The sequence below is a fragment of the Etheostoma cragini genome, unplaced genomic scaffold (genome assembly GCF_013103735.1).
Source record: "Etheostoma cragini isolate CJK2018 unplaced genomic scaffold, CSU_Ecrag_1.0 ScbMSFa_259, whole genome shotgun sequence".
Taxonomy (NCBI): Eukaryota; Metazoa; Chordata; class Actinopteri; order Perciformes; family Percidae; genus Etheostoma; species Etheostoma cragini.
In genome coordinates this window covers 46,530-54,223 of record NW_023266767.1, presented here as the reverse complement: position 1 = coordinate 54,223, position 7,694 = coordinate 46,530, and the positions used below count along the sequence as shown (strand labels likewise).

Genomic DNA, 7,694 nt, shown 5'->3' with positions numbered 1-7,694 from the left:
TTTGGGGTCCCCTGCTGGAGCTGCTGCCCCCGCGACCCGATACCGGATAAGCGGTCGAAGATGGATGGATGGACACTGCTGGTGCTAGGTGGGGAACGTTCTGTGACCTTTGGATCTACATTAAACTTCCCTTATTTCTCAGAAACATTCCAATTTTAGCAATTAAATTAAAATCTGACTTAATAGAAACTCTTACACTTTGTGGGTAATTTAGCATCTTTCTCATCTTTTCTCTCATTTCCTCTTTTTTCCTTCTTTTTTCCTCCTGCTTCCCTCCCTCCTCCCCTTTTTCCCCTTCCCCCCCTTGCAGACTTTTGTTTCCCAACATTGTTTTTATTGAGATTGAAGACCAAATTGTTAGTTTGTCTGAAATTTTACCAACCATTGTGACTGCATTGTTTTGAATGTCATTGAAGTTCAGAAAAACATTTTGTTAACAAAAAATCTGTCTTTATTTCCCAATAAATTAAACGTAACAGGCAAAAACTTTAAAATATATACAGATTAACAAACCATTATCAACCATTGGAACCATAACTTAAATGTCACACACATATAAAGGCACAAAAATGTGTAAAACTAAAAAGAAATACACACAAGACCACAAACAAACAAATCATTGACAGCTGTTCTGATATACCGTTCAAAAAGCATTGGGAGTACCTGGCTTCTCATACCATTCTATGCAAACAGTGTTGATCTTTGTTGGCAAGTGTACACAAAGCCAGTCAAATCTTTGTTGTAGTCCAACATGTGGGGCCTCCTGCAGGACCTTTATCCTGAGCTGTCCAGTTCCTATCAATGCGAAATGGTAAGATTCAAACCGGGGGTTGCTGCGGCCACAACGCAGAGTACTAACCACTATACGATCACGGCCACTTGGTAACAGTAGGGCCTTGTTGTTGTGAAAGCATAGTGGGAACTCTGAATGTCAACTCTACTGATATTTTCCGGCTTTCCCTGATTGTTGACTATCAAATGAAAATGTCATGGATGGTTTATCTAGCACTACGTTCAATAAGAGCAATATCTACATTCTCACACCATTGTATGCAGACAGTTGTGCTCTTTGTTGGCAAGGGTATAGAAGGCCAGTCAAGAACGCCAGCCCACTCCTTCTCATTGGTGCTGATCATCCACATCTCATCACCCTCATAGAGCCAGTGAAGCTCGGTCCACCAAGTGGTTCAGACATCTGGTAGGGATGCATCCTGGGGGCCTCCCTAGGGCGATGGTCCAGGAACGTCCAGCTGGGAGGAGGTTTTGGACTAAGTGGAGGGATTATATCTCCAACCTAGCTTGGCCTCACACTCCCCAAGTCGCTCGGAAAAGGGAAGTTTGGGGTCCCGTGCTGGAGCTGCTCAACAAAGATGGATGGATGGTGGGAACCCTGGTCACTAGCTCAATATATTCTTGCATGAAAGCCATACCTTAGATTGAACCCATTTTTCAATGCTTTTCAACCTTGTTTTGTTGGGGCTGATTGTGGCCCAGGTGTACACCAGGACCCTGTGACATCACTGTTGGGTGGGGTTTCAGGTGCATGTGATGCTGACTGAGGTCAGAGGTCAAATAAACATGAACTTTACTAGCCAAGGCACTTTGGGCACTGACAGCCTGATTTAACATCTTTGATGCTGCTGCAATAAAAATTAATACATTTATTATTTGATATTAGTTGACTATATTGGGATATGCAGCTGAAAGAAGAATCTATATGCCTTTGCATTTTGGATGCTTTTCTGTTGTATAGATATGGCTAGATTCACATAAATGATCCAAAGACCACATTACAGCACTCTGTTTAGTTGTTTACAACGAGTTCCTGGTGGCCACAGCTCCAGGTTCATCCTCAGAGGTGATGATGACACACCAACAGAGGTAATGTTTCCACCAACAAGGTGCTGCTGGGATTTGAACCCAGGATCTGCTGTTTACTAGACAGGCACTTTAACCAACTAAGCCACAGCACCTACACGAGTAGCAGTCCTGTTAACTCTTAATTTGTCTTTTACCTTGTATAAGCTAAACATACAGTGTACTGACTGGCAGTATTGGGAGTAACGGGTTAGCTCGCCTAGGCTTGGCGGATCAATCCTTTCCAGCAGATAGTCTGCAGAAGATGTATAAGTACCTGGCAGGTCTCTCCCTTCAGCAGTTTGACAACGCCAGCCCACTCCTTCTCATTGCCTCATTTCTGGCAGCCATATTTGATAAGAATGGCCAAGCCACCAAAGGAGTGTATGTGAAGTAGGTAAGGGAATGTACTGTTGAAAGTCAGTGAGCAAATGTGTTCTGATGATTGTGTCACCCTGATGATTGTGTCAATTATCTCATCACCCCCCAAGCTACACCACCACAACAAACAAAACAAAAACAACATCCTCAATATTGAACCTACGCCTCCAGTAGAGACTGCTACCTGAACGCAGCACCTTGGACCACTCAGCCATCCTAACTGAATAATCCAACGTCTAGTAGGATCTCTCACAGAAATAATAATATGGTAAGTCAACTATGTCATGATATAGTAGGTTCTCAGTCATCCAGGTCATAGTTATCAAAGGAAGGTTTCCCTATTGTCAGCCCAAATATATGGGTTGATGGGGACACGGAAGAAAGTCACCTGTGTGGAAATGTGCTTGACAATGGCAATACATTGCGCGGGATGTGAAGGCATCTACCGAGTCTGTACCCCAATGTGCAATGCAGGCTAAATCCTGTGGTGGGAATGAAGATCCCCCATTGTTTCTGTCCAAAATGTCCACCTGTGTCCAGACATGTGCCTACTAGATGGGAAATAGACTGACATTTGGGTCAAGAGTGTGGAAATATTTTCAATATGTTCAACTAAGTCTAAATTTGGAGCTCCTTTCAGTTAACATAAAGTACAAGTCACAGCTCAACATGCCACCACCAACATACTTTTTTCAGTCAAACATCCAAGAACCCGTTTTACCTGTTAGCCTAGATGTGGACAGTGTAGAGGTTGATTTTTTTATTGTGTATTATTTTTTAGTGTTCAAACCCCACTTCTTACATGAATTGTTTCCCTCTAGAACTAATTTCAGAGATATGTTATTGGGAAGCTTGAACTCAGCTATTCTCTACATTAAAGTGGACATTAATTTGCACAAAGATACTGAATTGCAAGTACTGCTGTATTCATTGTTTTTGGCAAGAGCTTTAAAACCTATTCTTGACTTTTCTTGTTCCACATCCTGTGTGAACGCTTAGATTACTAAATGACTTTAGTTAGCCAGTAATTGTTGTGTGCCTCCAATAGCATAAGTGTTAATATCATGGAAGAAGCTGCCTGGCAAACCAATGTTGCCTTTCAGAGCAGTGGTTCCATGGTGTTTTGAAGATATTTCCACAATGTTGACCCAATTATGATTTCATTGTAGGTCTGCTGTGTGTTCTTAAAATGGTGCTTTCTGCTGTAAACTTCTTTTTTTGTGTCAATACGGCTCTGTTTCTTTTTTTTAAGTACATACTTGGCCTACATTTTGAAATGCATGCAGGTATTCATGCATACAGTGGTATGTATGTGTTTAGGAACCCATGCTTCAGTTGACTAAACAGAGGAATTTAAACAATCATCTTTTGGAAAATTATCTAAATGCCTTTATTTAATAAAAAGGAAAAATCCAACCTTTGAGGACATTCACTGGGTTCTCCAGCGATGGTGGTATAGTGGTGAGCATAGCTGCCTTCCAAGCAGTTGACCTGGGTTCGATTCCCAGCCATCGCAGCAATTTTCATTGTGTGGTTACTTGCTTTATTTGTCAAGAAGTAACCAGAAAGGTTGCTTGTCCAATTTCAATTTCCAATTAATGTACAAATAAGGGAGCATATCAATCAATCAAGCTGCCTCCAAGAGGATCCACAGACACAGGCAGCACACTACGATTTGCACTTTGCTTGTGTCTGGTAACTACTACTAACCAATTGAAACGTTTATGAACATTTGTCCAAACAGGTATAGCACTGCTTTTTGTATTATCTCATAGGTACTGGAAGCCACCAGTCTCCACCAATGTGTCTCTTAGTATTTATTTTCAGTCTGTGTTACAAGATTTGCAGTGAACGTTGTATTGTCCAACAGTTGTATTTACAGGTTTTGAAGCCATATTTAATATTACATGTTTTACCCGGATTTCTTCTTTTATTCAGTGATATTTCAATATCCTTGTGGGAGTTATCCCAAAAGGATTAATAAAGATATCTCAGAAAACAATTTTAAAAAATCTTCAGGGGATGCACCTCAGTGGTAGGGCGCATGCTTTACATGTATGAGGACCTGGCATCTCCAGCAGGTATTATGGTAGAGTCTTTAAAAGAGCTACATGAGATATTAGCTCCTGTGGTAATCTGACTGGTAGGGTTGTGGGATGTAGTGATAGACCTCCTGTGACACAAACAAGCACTTTGTACATATTGTACAGTTTTCATTGTAGTAGATCTATTTAACTGTATTCATGCTCTTTTTTATGGTTGTTACAGCAGGTATGTTCTTGGGCGGACGGTTCCCGTCCACGGGAAATAAACTCGCTGTTTTTTGGAAGTGCTGACTTCTTTCATAAATTGTAAGCATTAAACCGTCATAAACACGCTCAGGCCATACATCATTTGAAAGCTTAACGTCTCCTGATTCCATTGAGCCCACACACGAAGCAATAAGGTGACTCACAACAGTGATAATCATGTTCTGAAGTAAAGAAACAAAGATTTGAGTCTAATCGAGTGTGTGTTTCCTACCTGTCTCCTCGTGTCTTTAATCACAGCGGTAAAAGATCGCCAAAAACCTTAGTTTCTTACATCGAAAACACCCTAAGGTATTAGAATATCTAAGCCTTGTAATCCATAATTATCTGGTCCCTTCACAATCTAGTAGTTTCAGCCCAAGTTTTGACGTAGAGAAATCTAGATAGTGCATCATTTCTTGGTTTCTATCGTGTGTATCTTTTCCCGTGGGCACGCTATAGAGAAACCAAAGACACCGTTACATTCTCTGGCTTGTGCAGTTTGCAATGAACGTTGTTCCCAGCCAATAGGATCAGTGTATCTCAAGATACCCCCAAGCTAAGCAAATGAAATCTCACACTCCCCATTGGGCCCACGTGGGAAAGATTGACAGTGGAGCCCACGAATTAGAAGATAAGATCATAAAACTGGCATCCCTGTGTAGCCAATAAAAAGAAGAGTTGATTGATACCAAACATGGCCAACAAAAACTATTCCTGTGATCTCTTACAGCTGTCTGAAGGCAAAAATATGGACTTCTGATGGCATTTCACCATTTCATAAAATTATGATTACTTATTTCTATAAATCTATGTATGTACTTCTTTCAGACATACCTGTGAGTGATGTGGATGTGTTTTTGTATTTCAGAAGTTTTGTATTTAGCACTTTTTTGGCTTTTTTAGAAATAAGAAATAAGACAAACGCACAGACATATCTGTAGAAATACATTCATATAAAATCCATTTTATAAGTCATTGTTTTCTGGATTTTTTCTGTTCTAAGTGAGACATGTGGCTAGAGTACTATTTTAGTATATAGCCCCTATAATATGCTTACAGTAGTGCTTTTTATTAATTTTTCAGATGATTTACTTTGACGGAAATAGAAATTCTGTGTTCTAACCTCTGTAGCTCTGTGTCAGTAAGGGCTAGTGTCACACTGCCACTAGAAACAACAAGTTGAGACTGTTAACTTCCCAATGAACTCAGGGTCATCCCAGAGGGCCAAAGCATGTGGAAACAGCAGCACTTTAAGGGTAAAAATTTAGGCAAGAAAAACATATTTTTAAGTGTTACTACGCCTCTTCAACAGGTCTGTGGCAGTGCCTAAGGAGTGGAAGACCGGGGTGGTGGTTCCCCTCTTTGAAAAAGGGGACCAGAGGGTCTGTGCCCACACTGAAAAAAAGAACATGTTGGATTAACTTAATTCAATAGTGGACATTGGTTGCACACAGATGTTTTACTTTGGCAGCAGCTTAAACAATTGTTGAAACTGAAATGAAATGTCACTGAAATGTAAACTTGTGTTGCTGCAGTCAGAGTATACAGTGCTCATCCTGAATGGGCCAGTATAGTGCATCAGAATTGCTTGTTGAATGGTCTTTTAGCTTTGGAACCCCCCTTTCCCCACAGCTTTCAACTGTCAGATAAGAACCTTTTACAAAGTCCAGTTGCCCTTGGCCTAGTAGTGATCTTTTGGGGTAATAACATGGACCATAAACCAAAACGGACACATCTGGACTCAATGTGGGGATTGTACGGCAATATTTGACATGTTTAGACCATGAAGTCAGTTATCAGTCTATTTTCCCTCTGGCAGGGACATTTCTGGATTCAGGTGGACATTGTGGACAGAAACATTGGTGGATCTTGATTCCCACCATGGGATTTGGCCTGTATCGCACACTGCCTTCACATCCTGCGCAATGTATTGCCATTGTCAAGCACATTGCCAACCTGGTGACTTTCTGACAACTAGCATTTTTATCTAGAACTAATGTCTGAGACATGATATTAGGAATGAAGAACTTAGCAGTTCTTGGTTGGCGGGCTGGTCGCCCAGCGTCACGTTGGCGGACGTCTGGTTGGCGGGCTGGTCGCCCAGCGTCACGTTGGCGGACGTCTGGTTGGCGGGCTGGTCGCCCAGCGTCAGGCAGGTTTTGAGCTGTTCGGGTCCGTTCAGGGCCAATTAAACATCTGCAAGTTTTTTAATAGCTGCCTCAGCTTCCACTTCATTGGTTTCCAGTTGTGCTGAAAAATATGTCGAAGTCGTTAAGTTCCAACTACCCTTGACGTTAATAATTTAAAGAATTTACCACTAAGGCTTCTTTGTTTATTAAAAAGGAAATTATTAAGACTTCCTTTTAAGACTTAAATTGCACCAAAATACTTCACCGGCCTAATTACCAATGAAGTTTTACAACATTACAGAATTTGAGATAAAACTAGCACAGCAGTGTTGTTCATGTGCTGCATTTACTTGGTTTGGAAAATTCCATGATCTCTACAGAGCTACCTTAGCTGTAGTGTTGCTTTTGAGAGAAAATTGCCACATAATTTAAAAACAGTTGAATTTTAACTCATTTTTCGTTTTACTGTTGGACACTTGCAATATACATTACAGTGTGAATGATGTGGCTATAGGCCGAGGTCCGTAATCAATAATTGTTGTATTCTTTAAATATATAAATGTCTGAATAATTTGAGAAGCCAGCTGTATGCCCAAATTGTATGGTCATATAGCGTAAATTAAACATGGGTAGGAATTGCTAATCCAAAAGCCAGACAACATAACCTTAATTTTCTGCTCACCTTCTTTAGCGGCTCGGATCAACTTGGACTCCATTGACTGGAGAAGTGCAAAGGCCCTCTTCACGGAGATATTATTGGGAGACACATCTGTAGTACAAAATAAATCCCGTTAGTGTCTGTAAGTTGCTCTTAAAAGATTCTGTCACTAACTTTCTTACCTCTAATCATTCTCCTCTGCAGCTCATCATCATGTCTTTCATTTGTGCCGCCAACTGGCAAACTCAAGCCTAAGGACAATGCAATTGCGGTTAATCAAATGTTTCTGCTGTTTCATGGCACATATAATGAACTTGTTCCAGCTAAATATCATTTCAGTAATTTACCCTACTCTTCACATTTGCTATACTTCAAAAC

At 40.7% G+C, this 7,694-nt stretch overlaps 1 long non-coding RNA gene and 2 other non-coding genes across 3 annotated transcripts; 1 reads left to right on the top strand and 2 right to left on the bottom strand.

Annotated features, from left to right (window-relative positions):
- Nucleotides 1–1,899: 1,899 nt before the first annotated feature.
- trnat-agu lies at nt 1,900–1,973 on the bottom strand. Its single transcript has one exon. It is a non-coding gene; the product is annotated as a tRNA-Thr (tRNA).
- Nucleotides 1,974–3,682: 1,709 nt separating this feature from the next.
- On the top strand, nt 3,683–3,754 carry trnag-ucc. The gene has a single exon. It is a non-coding gene; the product is annotated as a tRNA-Gly (tRNA).
- Nucleotides 3,755–6,568: 2,814 nt separating this feature from the next.
- Nucleotides 6,569–7,632, bottom strand: LOC117940455. Its single transcript, XR_004655762.1, has 3 exons — nt 7,499–7,632; nt 7,341–7,427; nt 6,569–6,779 (listed from the first exon to the last, which is right to left on the bottom strand). It is a non-coding gene; the product is annotated as an uncharacterized LOC117940455 (long non-coding RNA).
- Between the last annotated feature and the right edge of the window lie 62 nt (nt 7,633–7,694).